General features: G+C 44.1%; 1 protein-coding gene across 1 annotated transcript in view; it reads left to right on the plus strand.

Moving 5' to 3' along the window:
* The window catches only part of LOC144542795 (sterile alpha motif domain-containing protein 5-like), a 75517-nt gene that overhangs the window by 49997 nt on the left and 1018 nt on the right, over positions 1-24502 (plus strand). The window lies entirely within an intron of this gene.

Below are 24502 nucleotides of genomic sequence, written 5' to 3' on the forward strand. Positions count from 1 at the left end.
ATTTGAGGACAAAGCTCTGTGTGTGACAACAAATCCCTTAACTCTCAAAGCGTGGCGGCGAGGAGGAGGAGTGCGTGTCAGAGTGCGTGTCATGTTCAGATGGCCCGTAGCTGACATGACAGTTGGGTAAGCCTCTTAAGTCGACCCCTCTGCCGCAGCGGTGTTGTGTTGACATCGTCTGTGGCGGCGTGCCGCACTGCGCCGCACCACAATCAATCTCTCCTCCAGACTTCCAATCATATTAATACACTTATCAGCCGATAGCGTTAACGCTGGGTTCGGAACAGAATACGCCGGAGGTCAATATTTTCTAAAGATCTTGTCACTTTCGAGCATCAGAAAATCTAATGAGGGTGTGTATTAAGGGTGTATTAATGTATTAAGGGTTTTAGGAGGCCAACTGCGCAGGAAATGACTTGGAGGGAAGGAAGAAAGGGAAGAACAGAAAGCACCGAGGGGGATTTTTTTGAGGAGAAATAATAGGCAATGATAACCTCTCAGGCTTGACGTCCCCTCGAGCTGCACTGCTGCCTAAAGCTCCTATAGGTTCACTCATTTCAAACAGTGCAGTAGGTTCCATAGTAGGAAGGGAAGGCAATATAAGATGGAGGATCTCGTTTTTTTTTTATTTATTTTTTTACCCCAACTGTGTTTACCTGTGTGAAGGAGGCATCAAAGCTTAGCATGATCTCCGCGGAAAAGACATATGATAAAAGAAGTGTGGTGTGATGGGGGGGGGGGGGGGGGGGGGGGGATTAAGGGGGGGGGGGGGGGCATGAGGGGGAAAAAACAACATACACATGAGAAAAAGGCAGAGGGGGTATACATTTGCGCGGAAGAAAGAGGGACGCATTCGGAGAGATGACAAAGAGTCGGAAGCGTGTGTGACATGACCTGAGGAGGGATGGTGAGAGAGAGAGAGGGAGAGAGAGAGAGATGCAGAGTTGTCAGGCCGTCTGGATGCAGACTGGCTTGCAGCTCAGCCTTTGATGCAAGGCTTTATGGTTTATCTTAGTCACTGGTGTAATGGTAAATAAAAAGATGGGTCAAGTATGAACTCCATTCTGTGATCACCATATGGCGAACCAAAAGCAACCAAACAAAATTACATAAAAGCATTGATTTATGATTTATTTTCTTTAAAAAATATAAAATAAAAAAACTCATACTATTTGCAAGTCTCAAGATTAATATTAGCTTAAAATCTTTCTAATAAAAGCTGGGTAAGTGAGTGTGTTTGACCTCCCACTATATCACAGCTAACTTATTCATGAGAGTCAGCTCTCATTGTGATACTCACTACAGAGAACGTCATCACTGATCCAAGGTCTGCAGCCTGCCAGATAAAGCTGCAGTCTCCTCCGCATCCTCTCTAGGATTCACAATAGAAATGACACAGGTGTGTGTGCGTGTGCGTGCGTGTGTGTTTCTGCCTGCATGTGATGCACATGTCCACATCCACTGGCCCATGCTAAGACCAAAACCACTCACTTTAGTCACAGATGGCTTGGATTTGCTCTGGCACACAGGAGCGTCTAGGCAGCTCTGCCTTAAACCGGGGGAATGTAGTTAAACCTCATACAGGGAGACAGAACGGCAGAAAACCACGGTAGCCGTCGACTGTGTGATCAGTCAATGTTTTCTCCATCGTGGTTTGGCATCCTTATTTCATCTTTGCCGTGGTGGTGAGGCTGGGTTGGCACTGTGACGTCCCCACAGACCCGCAGTCAATTGATTCATTTTGCCTTGCTGTGTTAAATATTGTAAGCGTCCAGTTGGGGAACTTGTCGAATGTAACTAATAAAGCCAGCACCGCACAGTCCCTTAAACTGCTCACTACAGCTGCTAGTACCAGTAAAAGATTGAGGGCCACCATTCATGCACAAGCAACCTCGTAATATGGTCGGGATACTTGCTATGAAGCGCTAAAAATAACCTGGTAATCATCCATAGTGGAGGAATATCTTAAGAAGAGGAGCATTTGATGTGACTCAAGCGAAACCACGGTAACAACAACATTACCATTTTGCATATCTTACACCTGTCCAAACTGACAAAACTGTCAAGATCAAATGAGGTACCACAGTGTTGGAATGTAAATATTAAATTAGAGGCGAACCTTGAGGCCTTCTTTAGATGAGGAGGACGAGGGAGAAAGAGTTATTTGTAGTGTGATGAAAATCTTGCAGATAAACATCCTTTGTTATGGTAATTAGGTGACGCGGTGGATGACAGCCATTGGCTGTGGCAGTGAAGAGTGCTCTTCAGGAGCCAATGGCTTTTGTTATCAGCGGCTGGCAGCTGGAAAGCCCATAAAGAGATGGAAGCCTAGAAGAGGCACTGGGCCCTGAAACAGATTTTATATGGACTCTTTTTGCCAGCCAGTTTGAAAGAAGAGAGAGTGTGGTTGTCTACAAAATGGCCTTGTGAGCACTGCTAAATTTCCTGAGGAGGAATGGAATCCACTATTAGTACCTCATTCAGACTAGGATCATCAATTTCTAAATGTTATTTCTGGAAAATATTTCTGGATTTTTGAAGCTTTGATGCTGTAAATAATATGCGATATATTAAAAAGTGTGTTAAGTGATGGGTGCTATATTTAGGGCCTGCTTCCATTGAGTGTCAAATGGTTAATCTCAGGGGGGATTTGGTTGGTTTATCACACTGTCTATTCATTTGTCCAATGTAAGTATGTACTCTGTCACTCCTGTGTGTGTTTACTTAATTATCTCTGTCTGCTAATGCATCTATCACCTCAGAGCAGCTGCTACACAGGAGCCCTTAGTTAGAGCTCCTTGTATAGTCCCAATGAGTCGAGGAATCCATTTAATGTTTCCGTTGGAATCAGTTTATAAATGTGCACTTGTGCATACATTTACATTTAACAGACAGCTTCCTGAACAAGGTATTCTTTTGCAGTGTAGGAATCCCTGGCCTGCAAATCAAGTAGCATGTCAAAGGAAATGTTTCATTTTTTTAAACTGAGCATTAGCATCTCATGCCCCCACCCACCTGCATAAATGTATCACAATTTATACTGCAATCACAGTATTAAACAAAGAACTTGTTACATGATTGTCAATGTCTTGCAGCCCTACTATTCACACAGAAAACAAACTGACGACCGTCACCACCATAGCAGCCTCAACCTTTCTTTCTTGTTTATCTACCTCTGCTGTCCTTGTGATTCCACCTCTTTCGTCCTCTGCGCGGAGACAGTGGGGTGTTTCCATCCTGAGTCGGTGGGAGGCCAGCATTGCTAATAACTTCTGGAATCTACTGCTATTCCTGGCAATCACCGGGCCCCAAGTCTGATCAATAGGAGAGACAGAGGCAGCAGGCTGCCGTCCAGCCTGGCCCTGATAGCTGCTATTAGAGTCCCCTCAGCCACTAACACCAGAGCCACATACTATTCCTCTGTGGTCTGCTCCCCCCATACACCACTGATAGACCACTAATAGAGCCATGATTATGAGCCTTAAAGTCATTTTTTTTTCTTTCTCAAGAGGGGTTCAAGGTTGGATGATTGATTGTAATCAATCACTGGAGTTCAGTGGAATTTTCCCATGAATGCTAAAATTGTTGTTTCTCACCAGCCCGTTTTTGAGCCAGCTTCGAAGCAAATTTGCACAAAATATCTAGAATGTTTGCCGCTGCTATTATCCACGCTGTAGCGGCAGCTGCCATTTTCCATTGTAATCTATAACATATGCCCATCACTGAGGCCAATACAGCACAGCGATATACAGAGGAAGATTTGCTTACTGAAACCCACTGGCCAACAGATGGAGGGCCAACTGGAACGGCTTCCTCGTGAGATAAAATAAAAAACAAAATCGCAGGCACAATAAAGTGTTACCCCATATAACTAAAGTATATCTGACGAGTGCTTTCTTGCCAGGCCTTTCTTTTTAACCTCTGTTACATAATCCATACACATTTTGGCTAAGTCGGTGGAAAAGATGTCTATGTGAAAAGGGGTCAGCAATTAGCTTTTATCCATTTTTATACCCCGGCAACAGCCATAGAAATGTCTGGGATTTTCATGCTGAGGGCCAGAAGATAAAATAGTATGTTGGGTAGCCTCACATGCCGGGATGTGACCTTTTAATGGCTTGGGTGTGCTATAGCCAAGAGAGTGCAGTGCCCCCTTTGTACACCTTAGAAATGGAATTAAGCGAATACAAAGGGTCAGCCACTCATACATGCCCGGGGAAGAGAAGCAGAGGCTTTTTTTATCTTAAGGAGACAGAGGATTTTTTCCCTGAAAATATTGAACTGCCTTTCTTCATCAGTCTTGACTGAAATTTTGTACATTGCCCCTGAAAGGTGGATAAACACTGAGATGATTTGTGGCGGGGCTGTCCCTCCCTGGGGATCACGGTCCATCTTCATCCCACTTTAGTCAGTCCTCCTTCAGTCAGAAATGAACCAGGCTAATTGGGCATATAGATTAGATTCAGCTTTTTATTCTGCATTTGACCGTATAGATTTTATTAAGTCAAGCACACTAAGCCTTTGCTTTATTTCCTCCTCGATGAAAAACAACTCCACAGTTTTCATGTGTACCGGGATTCCACTGAACACCTAAATGAATACTATACATCTCATTACAAAGGGGATCTAGACTAAATTTAGTAAAGGGACTTAGATTAAAGCTGAGAGCTTAATCCCTCTCCAGCCCATAGCTGAGCTCTATTGATGGATCTCTCTCTCTGGAGAGGCAGAGGGGATCAATAGGCAAACAGCATCATTGATCCTGACTGCTTTGAAGTCATGTTTCTCCCAGCCAGAGATCCCCATCTCTCTGATCCCTGCTGTCACACAAGCCCCTCTGTCCCCCTGCTGCCTTGTCTGCTTAATGGCCGTCATAAAACAGCAACCCTATTGCAGAATATGTGGTTGTGCATAGGGAGTTAGCAGCCGATTTTACAGGCTTAGTAATCCATTTTATAATGCGTTTTATGCTTATATCAATGGGAAGTATGCGGTTATATCTTTTTGTGGGGAGTGATGAAGTTCATCGATGCTACAATGACGCTCATTGAGCGGACGTCTAATATGATGTACATGCTTACTGAGCGGACGCGGAGAAATGATGAGGCTCATTGACAAGGTATGGAGGCCTAATATCCTGTGTTTTCACCACAGTAACGCGTCCCAGATGTGCGGCGGAGGCTCTTGGGAGCATTTCGGCAGTGACATCATCATCGTGGTCCAGACAGACGTGGGCATCCCTCTGACGACCAGGCCACCGTGTTATTATGCGGTTCTTCTCTCTCCCTCTTAGAGCCATTTGTAACAGAAGAGAGATTCAATTTACCCGAGGTGTGGAAATCCAACTTTTCCAGCCCAGCATGCTGATAGTGATCGTTTGACTTGGAGAAATGCAACAAAGCACACAGAGACTTTTTTTTTTTCTTTTTCTAAATCCTCTGCTGTCGATTTTCTCGGAAACAAGTTTTTCTCTTTTTTTTATTTTTTTCGGAAACCCTTATTCCTCCCTCTGCCGCAATGTGCTGACAGAGGCAGTTATCACAGCTCCCAATAATGTGAGCGTTTCCACTGGTGAACACAATGAGAGGCTCTGGGAAGTCTTGTCAAATCCATTTATTGCACAACAATAGGGTAGATGACACACTAGGACTTTTCATTCTCTGATTCAATAGTAAATGAATTATTGTTTTTGATTGTGTTCCACTTTTTGCTAAAACGTAGTAGATGACAGTCAAGGTTGTGTCTGCCTTTTTCTTTTTTGAGAGTTCACTCCATACTCAAGCAGTTTAAGCATCTCCGGCATAACAGCAAAGTAGGTTTTATTAGTGTGTATCTATTTTGGGTTGAGGCCCTCTGTTCGATTAGATTAGATGGGGAAAGTCTATTTAGGAACATGTTCTGTCTGCTACTCCCAGTCTGGTGTATTTTTAAGAGGCTAAATAAGTCGTGGTTCCGACTTCATAAAAAAACGAATCCACTGGGAGTCTGACTACTGAACAAACCGCTGCCCAATTCACTATTAAACTTAAGAGGCTTGTAAATTTTACAGTAGAGCTCGAACCAGCCATTTTACCAAATGGACATAATGAGCAAAAAATGTAGAGATTTGATATTGTAGTTTACTGATTGTGCATAGCTGTTTGATTTGCCTTGCATATACATGCAACTAGGGACTTATACTGCAAATTTGACTATGTGGAGGGTTTCACAATCTTATTTTGAATAAGTTTTGGATAGGAATTGTCAGTAAGCTATATATGGCATCTCTATTCCTGAGGGGTTCAAATAGTTTTGCTGTAATTTGCTCATGCAAGCACATTACTATGTCTAACAGAAAAACAAAATCTGGTAAGTTATCTCCAACTTGCCCCGAGTTGAAAACCTCCTCCTCCTATCTGGGCATTTTACCAAAGCCTCAGCCAAGGCCATATGCTATAGGCTGAAAGTAGCGGGTGCATCAAACAATTTTACAGTGCGGCTTTGTGCTGTCAGGTCTGTTCTTTCCTATTGTACCTGCTGACAGAGAGAGAAGCCAAACAGCCCTGAGCTCAGCTCATTAGGATCGCTCTGTGAGGTGCCCTGTCAGGCTCAGTCTGCCAAGGTAAGATGTTCATCCCCTCCGAGAAAGGAACAGACTGGAAACTCGGCAGAAACTAGCTAGAAAGTTTGAGGGTTGTGTTTGTGTGCGTGCGTGCGTGCGTGTGTGTGTGTGTGTGTGTGTGTTTGAGAGAGAGAAAGATAGATAGAGAAATACTGAAACAGGGAAAATAATAACAGATGTACTCCAAAAAGATATGTATTCATTTTAGAAGACAGTTTTCGGGGGGTGCAGCTGTGACAGCGTTCTTTAACTGGAGGACGGGGCTCAAGCCCCCGTGTCGGCAAGCGGCCGCCCTGCTGAAGTGTCCTTGAGCGAAACATGTAATCCCTACCAGCTCCTGGGCTGCTGCTCTGCAGATGACCCTGACCTCTGACCTTTCTGTGGAGGGGCAGCAAGCTAAATGACAATTTCCCTAAGGGGAATCAATAAAGTATCACATGACGTTGAAGTACATCATTCAACATATCTAGAATATTGATGATCTAGACTGCAAATGTGTGATCATTTTGCCAACGAAGCACTTAAGTTACCTACTATCCATTGAAATGTACCATTATTTGTTTTAATTTTGTGCAAACATTTTAGAAGGCTAGGTGTCACTTTTTTAAATTGTAAGTATCTTGGAATGTAATTCTTCCTATATTTGTCTGAATTCAGCCTGTTGAATCCTGCACTGGCCACACTTCTACACCACCAAAACTGAATTAAGGATCTGAGCAGCATACCACACACACCCTCTTACAAAAGGTGTAGCCGACATATGTGCAGCGACTTTACATTCATATCCACGCGTTAGCCTGGGTGACAGCAGGAATAAATGAGCAGCGTCCTCCCCGTTAGCCCTCGCAGACCCCCTTAGCTCCCATTAAAGCCCGTATCTCTATGGCTCCGAGCTGACCTTCCTGACATTTTACATGTAGATGTATTCTGCTCCTGTCCGCCGTGCAAAGCCACGCTCCCAGAAATATTGATCGAGCCAAAGATCAGTGGAGGTCACAGTAAGGGATGGGGAAGGAGGGGAGAGAAAATGGAGAGAGTGAAAGATGGAGGGGAGGGAGAGACAGACTGACAGAGGGAGACGGAGAGATGAGAGGAACAGGGCAGGAGAATTGAATTGAATTGAGAGAGAAAGAGGGATCTATCTGTGTGGGTTTGCGTGTGTGTATATTGGCGTGTGTGTGTGTTGAGAGAGAAATTCGGTGAGTAAGACCCTACCAAGCCACCTAGACAAGCAGAAAGACCCTGTTTCACTGGCGGAATACTGAGCAGCACGGATCCTCGGTCAGGGTCCCATCAGTTTCTCCCGCGCTGAATACTGAGCTGAGCTGCGGTCGCACTTTTCCACAGGCTAACCCCATAATGAGAACACTCTGAAATGGGGAAGGAGATTAGATCTAACTGTACTGTCCTTGAGGTATCATTACTGTGCTGAAATGATTCTGTCTTGTGTGTGTGTGTTGCGTTTAATTTCAAACGCTACATCCAAGTGGCACAGAGCTCCTGCTGTGTTGTTGGTAGAAAACATCTTAGTTGTAGGGTCGGATGTTTGCTGTTGACATAAAACTGAATTTTGGAACAGAAAATACATGCAAGTGTGTTTTCAAACATGAATTATACATGAAAAAACTCCACTGGATAGCCACTACATTTGATGATGAACATGGAAAAGCTCTTATTTACTCCATATACACAGTAACTTACTCCATATGATATATTTATGCGGATGTGAGCATGGATATGAGAAGTGGAATCCGATAACACGTGAGTCATAGTTCAGCTATTTTATTATGGCACAGAGACAATACAAGCAAACAATATAGTAATTAAATTATATATCTGGCCACAACTCAACATACTGTAACATTAGCAAGAAAGGTTTCCATTAAGCTTGATGCTGTTCTTCATGTTTGTTTTCAGATGTAGCATTAGTGTAGTTCTCTTCAGAGACATTTGTGATTTTGCCTTGGAAAGAGACATACTTTTGCATCAATTTCACCCCATCTCTTAACCTGGTATCCAAGAGCTGATAATCAGGAACTCAAATCAAATTCATACTGCAGATCTGCTCTCAACACAATAATTGTCGTCCTGAGTCCTGTGCCCAGACTTTGCTAGAGTGTGTTTTCCCTCTTGGCTGAGTGGTGGTGCGTGCATGCATCTGTGTGTGTGTGTGTGTGTGTGTGTGTGTGTGTATGGATGCAGGGGCCTTTGTCTACAACCTTTCACAGTTTGAGCCTGTTTCATGCCCTAGCCATTCTCCTCGCAGCAGCCAACAGCACCAATCCCAGCCTGGAGGGAGTTGTTTGTTTGGAAGGAGCCGGTCGATGGCACAGATTGCCCAGCGAGGCTGTAATTACACTGAAATCTGAAATGGCAGCACTTGGAAACGGATGAACTGGTCAATAAGTCACACTGCAGCCATCCATGTGCGCCCCATGTTCACACATCTGGTGATTTTCAGCCCCCTGCGCAATTAATACTCGCTGAAAGTAGACAGCAACAATTGATTGTTGCGGTGTTAACTGAAATATAAAGTTGTCGTAGAAATCGATGCGAGGGTTTGTCTGTGTTATGGTAATTGCTCATGTTTCCCTGGCTGTTGATTTTGAGGAGGGAGTTAATTGGGGTGGGAGGTATGTCTTAGCTTTGTCCAGTATGTGTGTGTGTGTGTGTGTGTGTTTATTTGTTCCAGCTGTACTGTGTCTAGCATCATTGTGTACCGTATCAGAGGGATGAGAGGGAGTCGGCTGGGTTTAGTTCAACATCCCCATGCTTCACTAGACCACTGCTGAGTACACACACTGAGATTTCCATTTCACATGCTTGATTTGCCGCTGGATGTTTGCAGATGATTTCCATGGATTGCATGCGAGCGACTGCCTGCATAGTATTTTATTATAAATCTGAGGTTTTATATAGTTAACGAATAACCACATGGTAACCTGCAATGGCTATATTTAGGTATCCAATTTAAGATATCACAAGATATCACTGGGCAGCCAATGTCTTGGTCCTTTTCAGCTATTTTTGAGTCCCTGTGTGTGTGTGTGTGTGTGTATGTGTGTGTGTGTGTGTGTCCTGCCTAGCCTACACAGGAGAGGTTTTTGAGCTGAAGAGTCCTCCTAGGGCTTCTCCTGAGAGTTTAATTCTTTGGAGGGATGCGGGCACACACACACACACACACACACACAAACACTCACTTGAAGGGCTCCTTGATTGGCCTCACATGGCTTGTGTGAGCACCAATTACTGCCACTCTGCATGACTTGCGTCTGTGTGTGGATCAGTGGAGGCCAGTAAAACCGGGACGCTGACGTCACCGCCCAGCAGTGGCCTCCCAGTCCCTTCTTCTTCTGCTCTCCTCTCCTCTTCCCTTCATCCCCTCATCCCCCCTCAGCGCTGATGACAACGGGGACAAAATCTGCCTCTCAGATACAAAAGTAGTCTGGCAAGATGGACCTTTCATTTGCACTGTTCTTTGGTCTCTCTCTCCGTCTCTCTCTCTCTTTCTCTCTCTCTCTCCCTCCCCCTCTCTCTCCCTCTCTCTGTCTCTCCTTCTATTTTGCTCTTTGTCATTCTCTCTGCCTGCCCTGCATTCCCAGCCAGTGGATTGTACTAATTGAACATGATGAAACCTTATGGAAGCACAGCAGGAGACGTAAGCCTCGATGCCGAAGGGGCCGCAAAAATCTAGGACAAAACTTTAATCTTAGCTTTGTCTGGAAAATTTCCTTTCTGAATCATTTGTAGCGGTACCTTATAATCCCACAACTCTCCGAACACTTCGGCTTATGGGGACGTTTTCCTATTCAATGCAGTCAAGTGTTATTTAAATTTTTAGGGGATACAATTGAACATTCCCTCTGCCGTTGCAACTCCTTCAGAATTCTCCCCCAAGTTCAGACTTCAGATTCAGACTTGGTTTTTCAGTCCCATGAGAATATGAATACATGCATTATGATTTTAATGAGTTTAGCAGTCATCCGTGGCGTGTACAGATCCTCTGTGCTCCGGACCTGCTTATTATTCATGAGTTCTTGGTAATTGCGATTATGCTTTGTTTCAGCACACATTTGATACCGCCATCTCCTGAAACAAGTCTTATTAATGAATTCAAACTTATATGACGTACGCACGTAAAATGCAACCTTTTAGTCTTTATTGTTGTTTAATTGAAAATCTTTTTTTTTTTTTCGTGCCTGTATTTCAGACTGCAAGACAGTCTCTGACAAAGCCTGGCTCTTTACCAAGCAGCCATAAAACCAGCCCCCTTTTTAGATATCACTTCACTTCTTTCCAGCCTTGACAAAGCGCCTTTCACCCAGGTCGACCTTGCCCTTGTATCTCGACTACTTAACCGCCGCCGGCGCACTGTTACAGGAGCACAGATGTCTGTTGAAAACGGCTGGAGGGCGAAGCGAGGGAACATCATAAAAATGAAAAGAGTTATTTATTTATTTGTTCATTTATTTATTTTTCGTCTGCCACTGCCGCTTCGCCGTCGGAGAGAGGGACACTGCGGCGGCAGCTTTCGCCCCCGGGGGGGAGGGGGGCGGAGATTGGTGGGCGAGGATGCTTGAGTGAATACTGCAGAGTGGAGGTTGACCTCTCTGGCACACTATACATCCAGATGAAGCGAGGCATTTAACAAAATGCCTGCGGTGTCATGTTTATAATGCATTTAGTGTGCATATCATAAAGCATGTATGTATGTAAAAAACTGTATTTCTGACCATTTAAGCCCCAGAAAATACATCAGAATAGATCACAGAAAATGCAGTATTAAAAAATAAGTTGCAATGTGATAATGTAATTCCTATTTCCTTTCTCTGTCAATTGTCCCATCCACTTCATCTGCATATGTAAGGGAAGCTCTGGCAAGGAGGAGGGAGAGGCAGATGGCACTGTCACCTGGAATGCATGTCTATTGATAGATGGCCACCTGTGCTGGGCTAGTCCCACAAAACTAGTTTAGGCACTGTATTGTGTGTTACATATTGGGACTGCGAGGAGAAATGGCTAAAGCAACTCCAGTGTCCTCTTGCCACTCGCTAAGCAGATTACTGAGCCAAATCTAAACCGGGAGCGGAGCTGTTGATCAAATTTGTCTATTTTTGTAGAAATACAGATGCTTAAAAACCGCTTTAATCCGAGCGCTGAAGCATAATCTTCATAAAGTATTACAACACACGCAGGTTCACATCTGCGGAAGCGTTCAGATCCGTATTTCGCTAATAAATTTAGCCTTAAACCACGGAGTCACTTCACCGCAGAGCATGAGTTAATGCTTATCTTTTCCATTCTTTGTGGGAGCATCACCGCTAAAGTCAGGGAGTCGTTTTCAGTAATCTGCGGTACACAAATAAACCAGCAACCAACCGCAATTGTGAGACAAAAAACACAGTCGTCCTCAGCCCGTAGCTTCACTCTTGGCAAAAAGGCATCCTCCCTCACCCTGAAAGCTTGCCCAGGCATCATTAGCTATGTCAGAACAGGAGCAGAACCTAAACACCGTATTAAGTGTACTTGTAGGAGCTTGATTTGAAAAAAGAGAAGAAAAAAAACAAGGTGGGAGTGGGGAGGTGGAGTGGTGGGGGGACAAATTATAGGGTAATAGTTTCTCTCATTAATTTGATATGAAAGGTCTTCTCCCCCTGACATATACTTGGTAGCGCTGCTCGGTTGAAGCGGCAGACATTTTATAGCCTGTTGGCAGCTCAGGGAAGATATTAAACTGGTAAAAAAGTCCCTACAATTTGCTTTAGATGTTATTTCCCACTGTGGAGCAAAGTATGGGTTAGCCTGTAGCTGTATACTGGCATCGTAATTGAAAGTGACTGATAGGGATATATAACTCTCTCTTCAGGCGAGAGAGATGGGCTATTGCTGATATATATGGCCTATCCTCCAGTTCTCTGTTTTGACAAGTCAAATCAATACTCTCAGCATAAGGTGTCGATTAGAGCATCTGTGGTAGTGTGAGTGTATGTATGAGAGAGAGAGAGACAGACACTGAAAATGTGCACATTCACCCAGTTTAGTGAGTCAAAAGTCTGCCAAATATTTGAATCAGCCAAGAAATTAAATCCACACAGTCTCCTAAAGCCTCAGTGCTCCAACAAAAGAAGCTGCAGATCATATCTCCTGCTCTCTATCCAGCCTCACCCTATCGCCTCTCCCTGCTAAAGACCCTCCGTAGAGAGCTGTCATCCATTGCCATCCATTATCTCTATGGCTAGCCTTGGATGGCTGAGCACCATCAGCCTGTGGAGCACAGTGGGACTCGGGGTGAGCAGGGGTTCCAGTCGGGACGGCACTCTCACAGCCCTCTAAGCCTCCTGGGCGTCCCAGTGGAGGTCACCCGACCGGAGAGAGGACAGCGTCTCTTTTTCCACCTTTTCTTCCACCATTATCTCCCCCACAAACAGCACTGACTCACTGTCGAGTCCGTCCGACGCCTCTGTTAGGTTAACAGACTTCTGTTTAAGCTGAAATCCTGAATTTCCCCCCATTTTTCCACTTTGTCTCCCCCTCTGGTGGCAAAAAGTATTTGAAATGATGTTTGGACTACAACCAAACAACCACAATTATATTGTCAAAGAAGGTATAGCAGTGTGGCTCGTGTGCCATCAGCTCACCAGTAAACAGTTCCCACCCTAGTAAAAATGGCTTCCCAGGACCAGGTAATTTGACTTTCAATGTAGCTTTTGTAATGGAATTAGACAATAACATTGCCTATGATGGTGCAAAAATTGTGACTTCACAGTAACTACAGCCTACAGTGTATGCGGCTAGCCTATCAGTCAGGTTGCCCAAACATTATTGTCAATGTAAGCTCTTTGGGTAGTCTATAGTATGCTAACTAGCTAGCAGCACTTGGCTAACCGGCGCAGGTAACCTGTGTTGGCTAATGTTAGTTGAATAGTTAGCAGACTATCAGGATGCAGTCGGTGGCGGTTGGTCCTACCCAGTCAAAAATTTCAATAGCACTCTATGGAGAGCGGCTCCAACCATGGTAACACTCAATTGGTATTTGTGTAACTCCACGGTCCAGATAACTGTTTAGTTCTGGAAAAAAGTCCCAGATTCCAGCTTTAAATTGCTGTCACATCTCAAGTTCATTTCTGTTCACCTGGCTGGGAGATATAATTTTCTCAGAAGCGTTGTTTCATCCACGCCCCCCAAATTTTCTCCAGCAGTATAAGGCTGACTCTGCAGTGAATACTGCATTAGCTCCGTTTGCTTTAGCTGACAGGTCTTGAGTTGTGTTTACATTACCTAGGCATCGCTACCAAGTGAGTGGAATGAGGCATTCTGTTCTCAGTGCACGGATCAGTTGAAATCTCGGTTGTTGCATCATGTTGGATGTTGTTCGTGCTCAAGTGGATTGAAGCACAGTACGCATGGTTGAAGAAGAATGCCAGTGTCACACTTATTTTTACTGCTGTTTGGTTTCATTGTTCGTATTTGATTGTCTTGAGGTTATGCCATATAGCAAAGCAATCACCTATCAGTATTGCCCTATTATATGAGCCATTTGTATCTCTATGGTTGTTATGCTTATCATTGTAATTACTACACAGCCAAAATAATTTTCCACAGAAAACCCCTTTAGGAATCTAATGAAGTGAGCGGCACTCCTGGGAATGGAAGGCTGGATGCGGAGCGGAATGCATGATTAATCCTTAAAATACCTCTGGAATGCGCCGCCTTGGTCTCGATCCAGTTTTGGATCAAAGAGCCCAAGAAAAAAAAAAAGTATCCTTGTCCCAGCAGTATTATTGCCTTTGATATGATTAATCTCTTCATGTATGTGATACCGCATGTCTTGCTGTTCCTCATAAATCATGTTGTTTGTGTCACATTAGGTAGGTTGAACATCCTTATATGGATTTTTTTTATAGGCCTTAGATCTTAAATCACTAATAAACCCTAGCATGTAATCATATCTTTTGTTATAACTGTTAAATCACAGTTAGGGAAGGTGAGCAAGTAATTAAAGGTTGAATTCCTGTAGTTTATTTTGCTTAATATGAGGGCATTGCTACGAGCTACTATGATGTAACTAGTTTTGTCAGTTAATAGTTAATTACAGGGTTTTGATGGGAACCAACAGAATGTTTTATGAATGCTGTGGTATAAACAATAAAAAAGTTAAGTAGGATCACTAACAATATTGGTATTCGTTTGAAAGAAAATCACTTTCCTACAAAATGCATCTCCGATTAAATAAGGGTGTAATTTGTCATTCTTTGTAATCAGGCATTCTCTTTGTTGGCTGTTTTGGTATCTTTAACATGTAGCCTATCCTCTTTGGAGGGAACTCTTGAGTCATCACCATCTGCCCTCGAGATCAGAGCTTTGAACTGAGAGGAAAATGTTCCTTTAAAGGAACAGCAATAAAATATTCATATTATAGCCGAGTGCCGCGGCTTTAGATTGGAAGTTTGGGAATTGTGTCCAAAAGTTGTCAGGATTAGTCAGTGAGAGTTGTGCTAAAATGTGGACTTTTTGATGAGGCAACAGTCTTTATCGTACCAGTCTTACTCCAAGACTTGACATTATAAGTGGGTCAGTAAGATAATAGGATAATCTGTAAAGCGAGTGCTGGTATAGTATGGGGAAAAAGCTATTGTCAGTTGGTGGATGTGTTTGGTTCATATTTTAAATTTACACTGTGATCTGGTCATGGCAGTAAAATGCTTAAATGCTTAGATAGATAGCATAGAGAGAGAGAGAGAGAGAGAGAGAGAGAGAGAGAGAGAGAGAGAGAGAGAAAGAGAGAGAGAGAGAGACAGAGAAATGGCAGAACATAACCACCCAAAAGTAGTGCTGTTTGGTTTTCATCTGCTCCTCCTCATTCAGCTTACACTGTCCCAGAATGCACTCCTGCCATGCTGGGTTTCACAGCAGCCCACTCTAATAACCACAGCCTTGTATGTCAACAAGCAGTAGCCTTTCACAGAAAGGAAAAGGTTCTTAGGCTCCAGGCACTGGTTGCCCTCTGTAATAATGATATCCAAGCTTTAGTGGTACGACTGTTTGCTCTCTCTCTCTCTCTCTCTCTCTCTCTCTCTCTCTCTCTCTCTCTCTCTCTCTCTCTCTCTCTCTCTCTCTCTCTCTCTCTCTTTCACACACTCAAACTGAAGTGATGTAAGAATATTTTAGTGACTTGTCATTGTCACACAGTCACAAGCTCTCTAAACTCACACTGTTCACACTGCGAGCAACTTGGTTGATGGGTCGCTCTTTCCTGACTGAGTGCGAGACGCTCCGATTGCGTCTATGTAGAAGCTAAAAATACAACTACATTTTTCAGCTGTACCTGTTGCTGCTTCCATATTGCCTTTCATAACATTACATCATTTTAATGAGTTAACATCGCTAGCCAGCTAATTAGGTAGCATTAATCGAAAATAAAAAAAATCTATAAAATGACTTAAGAGTTTACCAACAATGGATGCAATCTTTCTCCAAGCATTGTTTTTCAGACGTTTATTTGAATGGCTGGAATCAACTTCTCACCCATTTTGCGCTTGCCAGGTGGAGCTATTGTTCATGAAACAGAATCACATCAAACAAACAAAGAAGCACATAAATCGGATTGGCTGTTGACAGCCGATGACTGACTTTTCTCGGCCAACAAGCCTGTTGACCGTCATCAGCCGAATTTCCCTGATCGCTCAGCTCTATAGGAAATGATCAGACTTCCAGTGACTTCTTGATTGTGTTGCTCGCAGTGTGAATAATGCGTTGTAATTCTCGCATTGTATTACAGTCAGGATATTTCCCATTATCCTGACTTTGGCTTTGAGTTGTTTTGGAGAAAAGCCTGGGAGTGTTGTGCTCTGAGTCTACTGTCTGACTGTGAGTCAAATGTCAGACACACACACACACCTGACACACACAGAGACAGACCTGCAGACCTCCAGTGGTCAGGTGAATCAGCAACCACAGATATCGCTCTGCTCGCCCTTGAAGACAAATACGCTTGCACAAGCAGCCACATACAGACACACACGCACCAATTAATTACTCAACTGAGTCTGTCTAAACTGCTCCAAAATATTGATTTTCTCTGAGTGCAGTTGCGGTGTGTATGTCCACATGTAGCTTATGTGCTCACACGCAAACATGAGCGGTGTCACATAAATCAAACATCTGTGTGTAATTGCCCTCCTAATGGAATGGGATCATATCGATTTATGTAAGTAAGTGGACGTCTCATTTCAGACTCGGCTAACTAGAGTTTTAATGATGCCCTTCAGTGCGGTCCTATTGTGTGCCTCTGCACTGTAATCTTCACAACCACATGATGTTACAACAAAAGAATATTGAACCTACTGAGACACACACACACACACACACACACACTGTCATGGCTATGCATGTGCTGCTTTCGTCAACTTCCATGATCAGAACCGGGTTTCTGCTCTAACAAGTGAGCTGACTGTCAACTTTTTCCAGAGAAGAAGGGGAAAACATGGGGAATGGAAGGAAGGAAGCTACCTGAAATGGAACGAGGAAAAGCCAACCTCAGTTCTCTGCAATGTAACTAGCTTCTCTGAGATTTTTTTTTTCTTTACACCCACTTCCATTCCTTTATAGAGACAGCGGGAAAGCTGAGAGGGATGTACTGAAATTTGTATTTAGTAGGATAAGCTCCTTGAGATGTGGCATCTCGTTTTTGAGGGGGTCCTACAAGAGTTGCACATCACTGTCCAGTCAACAATTCAGTTGGTTCATCATCCAAAAAAGTGAACATAAGCGAAGCATAAACAATAAATAAGCTAATAAGCTATAAAAAGAAAAAAAAGAACAGAAAGACATCATGAAACAAAATGAAAACAACATTGAACAAGTACAGGACCATGGTATAAAAAAGATACAAAACATTAAAAGCATGAGCAAGTAAGTTTCAGATGCGAAAGTAGAGCAGTTTTAAACAGACCAAAAGAGGTAATAGATCGTAAATGAGAAGGTAAATTATTCCACGCAGATGGCACATTCGGTTTCTTTAGAAACTAAGGGAACAGCAAAGAAAAGTTGATCCAAATGTCTTAATGAGTATGCAGAATTATAGGTTTCTAGTAACTGTTTTAAATAACACTGATAATTAAAATATCACATTTAAATATAAATATAGAGCCAATGAAAGTGTCTTCTGGACTGTGGAGAAAGCCATTTACCTTCCTTGTACATGTCATAGTGATGTAGAGAGTAGAGAATTTGTGTTGTCTGCTCTCCTGCAGTCTCACCATAAAACACCTCCTGACTGACTCATCCTCTAGCTGCTGTAACTCTCCTGTTGTTGCTTCTTGTCTGTGCTTTCAACAGTAAAGTTGACCTGAAAGGGTCCCGGGGCCGTTCTGGCTCAGTCCGTCCTCAGAATAGATGACAGGTCTCTGAGCTTGTTCCAGCAGTCGCTTTTAGAAAAACTCCTTCGCGCCTTCGCCGAAACCCCCCCCCCTCTCGCCTTTGACCGCCGCGCCGCGCGGAGTTCATCCATTACGCCCTGACAGCTTGATGAATGTGTCAGGCGGTTTAATTAGAGTTTGTATTCTTAATATCACCTCCTTGTTTGAGGGTGTTATTACCTCAGGGCGTGATCCGGCGTGATTATTCAACACTTTGATAAGGCGTCGTGATGAAATGTTATTTCTCACGCGAGCGCGGCGGGAAACAAGCGTTCCCGCAAGCCAGGTCATTGATCATGGTGTTAAATGTATGACTGAACTGTTTCCAATGAGTTGTGATTCAGAAAGGGCTGCTGGCGGTTAGTGCTGCCAGGCTGTCTATCACTCGTCTGACAGTCCTGCCTGTTTGGAGAAGTGATAGACAGGCTGCTGGTCTATGACTTGTCAAACATGTTATCCTTAGCTTATCCCCAAGTTAGACGCCCAGTTTCAGTTTCTTTGTGTCTTGTACGCCAGAATGTTGAAATGTTTTAAAATTATAGTACATAGAAGAAGCTAAAGACAGATTTACACCTAGATGGGCCCTAGAGTTACTTCTAGTCTATTAGCGTGGGCTGGCATGACAGCCAAAGAGATGTTGTTTCAGTGTGGCAAGACACTTGGCTGGTGAACAAAGTAAACTAACACCCACAGTATTTATTTGATCTGCAGGAGTGATAGCGTGTGATTATCATCCAGTCAGTTTTTGTTGACCATCATTGGGCCACAGACTCTTTTCAGTTTTGAATATAGTTTTGATTTCGAAAGTATTGCACGCACAGCATGCATGCAAACTGGAAGAATGACCTATTGTGCCACGAGAATCGAATGGAGAATCACGTTCAAGATATTTCCACACTGAGTCAGATGAAAACTCGCAGTTCAAAGCTGTGTTGACTGAAGGTGATCCTGCCATAGGATGGGTATGCCGGCATTAAAAGTATGTCTGTGGGTGTTTGTGTGTGGGCGTGTATTTGTGCATGGGCGCTCTTTTATGTGCATGAAGCCAGTGTGCGTCAGCCTAATGTAGCCTGGCTGGGGCTGCAGCTCAACGCAGATAACGCCTGACAGCGTCTGAGTTTTTTGGGCCCGCGCCTCTTCTTTGATGTGTCACTGTTACAGACTGAACATGATGGGCCTTGTCTTCCTGTACCTCATCTCAAACCGCTCTCCTTCATCACAAAGCCCAGTGCCGGGAATGCTGCTCGTTGAAAAAAAACAACTAATTATTCAGCCGTTGCTGTTGAAACGAGGAGGTGATGAGAGAGGCATTCTGTCTTTATCAGGATGCAGTCATAAAATACATTACTGACTGTTTGCAGTTCTTTTAGAAAGAGATGCTCATTTTTGGAAGTGTGTTGTGGTAATTATGACAGCAGAGATGTAACCTTGAGATAAATGTAATTGTTTGTGCACGCGGTTGGCATTTCAAAACAAATTGAGCTGGGAGACGAAGTAAAGACCTTGAAGGACGCAAGAGGGAGGCCATGTTAAAGCTGTAATAGGATAAACCAGCACCCAGACAACATTCCCTTTCATAGACAGTCAATAACACACACACATACACACATATACACACGCTTCACTTACATTCATACAAGCATACACACACACACACACTCACAATCACACCTCGTTACCCCTGCAAACCTGCACACACATCCATCCATCACTTGTCAGGATGGAGTGAGAGTGAGATGATGATGGATGGATGGATGTTTCCACAGAGTAGAGAAGAGGAAGTGTGTGTGTACACACATGTATCCGGTGTTGCTGGAGAGGTACGCTCCGGCTTTGCCTCAGGTGTTCCCTCTGACCTCTGAGGTTAATTGTCAGAGTCAGTCAGCGTGTCGTAAAAGTCAGATGTATAAACCTGTGTTGTCTATTTTACACTAGTGTGACAGTTAGGCAGTGTAGTCGTTAAAGCTGCATTAGGCGAGATGTTTTATGTAAAAATACAGCCGTCTTTTCAGCCTAAATCATGGTGGTGGGGGCTGCAGTAGAGGAGAGTGTCCCATCTCCTTTAACTGAGACGCTGTTTTGTCCTATTTGCTCTTCAAATTAAAGAGCAAATCAACACTTTCGAGCATGTTGCACGTCTGGCCACACCCCAATCAGTGATGTCAAAGCAGGTGTTTTGCCCTTGACAGCTGATGCAAAACACCTGCTTTGACTTCACTGATTGGAGTGTGGCCAGAAGTGCAACATGCTTGAAAGTTTCAAGAGCAGTGCAACAAAAGTTTTCTGCCTCATGTGATTTTGTGTTGATTTGCTCTGAAGCGAAGTTTCCTAGTGCAGATCTAAATCAAACCAAATCACACAGTTGTTTTCAAGCAAGCCCAGGTTCAGTTGTTATTTGCATTTTTCTCCCCCCGCTATTTGTCTGGTGAGGAGAAGCAGTTGTCCCAGGGTGTCGAGGTGTGAAGGTCACTCTGACAGTGTTCCCCTCCCTCTGTGCCAGGAACCACACTGCCCTTCCCTCGCCAGCTTAGCCCCCGCTGCATGGGCCCACAGGTGCCAGCCTGCAGCCGGCGTGACCCCAGGCGGGGCCGCGGTCGCGCGACGGTCGCCGCTGCCCCCCCCCCCCCCCCCCTTGCCCCCCTTACACGGATACCGCTTCTGCCGGCGCCGCCATATGTTTCGCCATCGACTGTCATACATAGAGGGCAGAGGTGAGAGATGCCCAGCGGTATCGTCCTGGCAGAGTGCTCCACCCCGTCAGGGAATCGAACACTCCGTGACACGTTTCCTGGTGCTGCGCTGTATTGTGACAGTAGGGAATGTTTGCTGTGGAAATATACAGTAGATTCCCAACATGCATGTTTTTTTTTCATTTTATGCCATTAAGCCTGGTCTTCTTGTAAAATAAATCCTTTAGCATTACAAGGAAAGTATTTCTCATTCTCCCACCTCCACATGAAACAAGTAAACAAGTCCCACTCTTCTGGGAATGCCTTATGCCTGTCAGTAACTGGTGTGATGGATTCGCCCTTTTTTAGCTGTTCTCCTCCCCTAAACCACGCATTAACCCGGCGATGAAACAACCTCACACAGCCAGGAGTGACAGAGTGTGGCCAAAGATACGAAGATAATGCTTCCTGTCGAATGAACCCTCCTTGGCGCTTCCATTTCCCGTTTCCTGTCTTTGGGAGAAAATAGGACGGTGCCACGGCGGCCTGTGGAGAGAAAACAGAGCGGCTCCATGGAAACCTGGGGAGAAGGGGACACTTGCTATTGTTGATCGCAAACCGCAGTACTTCTAACACTAACAGTTTTCGCCAGCGGGTTCCAGTGTGGGACCACCCAAACACAACGAATCAAACAAGCGCTCGTTTGTATGGTTCCATTATTTCAAACATCGCGATGACAAATACAGCTGTTGATGTAAGTCCATGACCTATGACCTCTGTGCAGTGTCCCTGTGGTGTCTGGAGGCTGCAGCTGCTTGTGAAATTCCCCTGCTCTTCTGTGTGTTGCCAAAATGTACTGTATGTGTCAAAGATATATACAATAGGCGATGCAGTGATGCAGAAATAACAGGCTTTAACTGACCCATATCCTAAGGCTGATACCGACTCATCACTTTTCCACATTCCAGAGCATTATATATGTCTTGTTATGTATACAGTGTTTTATCTTGCCCTACATACTGTATGGCAGTTGCTTCTCCATATTTAATAATAGAGCAGTTCAGCCTCTGCAGCTCAGTTAGAAGATTTCTCAGTGAAAACATGTCAGTTACACGTCTGTATGAAAATCTGCTGTCAAGTGTCTGCCCCTTTGTTTTTTTTTTACTTTCACAGTTTTCTTTTTCTCTTGGCTGAAAGAGCAGTCACTTTTCAAGCCAGCTCCAGCTGCGGAAGCTATTGAAGTAATGTCCTCAGATAGAAGGTTTGAACTTGAAACACAGTTGGCGAGGCGGAGCCCGAAGCTGAATTTCGGCTTTGGACAGACACCAGTAGCTCGCTCCCTCTCTCTGTTACCTCTCTCTCTCTCTCTCTCTCTCTCTCTCTCATGTCGCAGACTTTACTGTAGCATTTCAGCCAAAAAACATTAATGCTGAGCATGAGCTTTGTTTAAAGAGGGAAATAATCCTACAAGGTAAATAAACATTTGCTATGGTAGACCGTGTGCCACCACAACTGTAAAAAGAGACCATTTTCCCACATAAAGGGACGTTGCTGTCGGGTGAAAACCTTGTATCTCCAAAACGTCAACTTTTCAGGAACTGAGGAAAACAGCCTTGTTTTCAGCTTGACCACCATGCAGTTTTCAGTTTATCCAGATGGTTTTCAAGGGGTTTCATTCAGTCCAAGGGTTGTATAATTTCCTCAACCCATAGAGGAGCATGTAATCCTTCAGCTGAAAATAAAATCTGAAAATCAACAAAATTGGAGTTATGAGGTTTTCACCCAATAGCGGTATGTATGTTTGTAGATGATAAACTGCAATGTCTGTAACGTAATAACATTAGTTTAATGGTTGCTGTTCCCATTCCACCGCCAGCTTTGGTAGTGTAGCTACGTAGAAAATGACTCTACATAGATGTGTGTTGAATTACCTCTGAAAAGCCTTCCAGACCATCACTGCAATGACCTGTGAGGAATTGATGCAGGAAAAAAAAATAAATAAATCTCTACACATCTGTCCACAATGAAGCCCCACTTCACACAAGGGCCTTTAGCAAAATAGCAGTCCATGCATTTAAATAGGAATATTATTATAATGTCAGACAGTCGCATCAAGTGTGTGTGTGTGTGTATTTATGTGTGTGTACGCACAAGTGAGTGTGTCACATTCATTTTGGAGGGGGTGGTGGGGTTTAGGCCATAAACCAGGGCTTCAGTCTGACAGGTTTGAGAGCCCTGCTGGAGAGACAAGCCTGAACAGTTGACCTTACGGCTTGATCTTTATGTTAATGCCAGAGAATTTATTATCAGCCGGTTTGGGCCTCGGGGGCTCCTGTACTGACTGAAATTTATAGGAGTCTAAGTAGCATGACAGAATGAGAGTGGTGATACATTTATTCTGCCTTACTCCGCTCCTGTCAGCAAAAAAATAAAACGCAGCAGATCATTAGTGCCTGAGCGGGACAGACTGGGTTTCAAAGAGGGTTTCAAAGAGAATGTGTAGGAGGTCTGATGAAACAAGAGCGAAGGAGGGAGAAGTGAGTGTTGGCTATGTGTGTGTGTGTGTGTGTGTGTGTGTGTGCCATAGCAGTGCTGTACACCAGTGGTTTACGTCTCTGACCCAAACTGGGTCGAGACCATAGAACTTGAATTCAAACTTGAACTCCCATTCAAATCAACGCTCCTGGACAGTCAGAGCGGCGGCCATTTATATGTGAACCGCTGGACTAGTTTAGACCGACTTAACGGCAAGTCGCTGAGGTGAGAGGTTTTACAGCAAGAACCAAAAGGAGCTTCTCTGTCCCCCTCGCTGCCATGGATTGCTAACATGCTAATGTTGACTAGAAGAGCTAGAGAGAGAAGTACAGTCTTTGATAAAGCTACGTTAGCCCCTTTCAGTTGAGTTTTGACAGTTTGCTAACAGACACACCTGCACAGTTCTCAATCAAGGGGGTCATCGCTATGTTCCCTCAGCCCTATGTTCCCGCAGCCCTATGTGTTTAGGCAAGGAGCTCGTATGGTTGAGGTTAGGGTTGCTTGCGGTCGAGTGGTTCCAGGGCAGATGAGGTGGTTGGGTTGAGGCATGAGGTCACTGAGGTTAAGGTTAGAACAAGCTTGCGGTCAAGGCTGTCAGAAGGTAAGTTGGGATAGGGTTGAGGGAACATAGGGCTGAGGGAACATAGACACGCTCCCTTCTCAAGCTAGACGTGACAGACTTTATGGCCTTCATGCCGAGACTTGTGTTGTCACCATAGCAACTAACCTTTAAAATTCCAGAATCGGCGTTTTATGCTGCTCTAGCGAAATTACCATGGCAAACAGTAGAAGGACCGTTCTATCCATTCAAGTTCTGTGGTCGTGACCCAAGGTTGGGTTGCTGGAAGATTAAAATGGACGACCGAATTCAGAAATTGAGTGGGCACGTTTAATTTTATTTAAACCTGTGGGCTATAGTGCGCTGCCATAGTCATTGCAATGAAAGCTAGGCTGAATAAGATTAAGACTGTAGCAAATTGGTCATTTTTGGTCTAGATTCTGTTAGATTTGCCTTAGCAGAAGCCCGGAAAATCAGTTTTGGTTATAGGAAAAAAAAATGTGATAATTTGTTTCCCCAGAGAAATAGTTGGAAAACCGCTGTACACCACTGGGGGCTGTTCCAGGTCCAACTGTAATTCAGTGTAGACCTCCATGCTCCAGCCAGCAGGCAGCAGACAGCATCTCAGTGGAGAGAGAGTAATAACCTGGTATGTTATTGCAAACAGGAGGTCATATTTCTCCCGGTGATCAGTCTCACTGTGGATAACTGCTATAAAAAG

Source organism: Centroberyx gerrardi, chromosome 18 (assembly GCF_048128805.1).
Source record: "Centroberyx gerrardi isolate f3 chromosome 18, fCenGer3.hap1.cur.20231027, whole genome shotgun sequence".
NCBI classification, from domain to species: Eukaryota; Metazoa; Chordata; class Actinopteri; order Beryciformes; family Berycidae; genus Centroberyx; species Centroberyx gerrardi.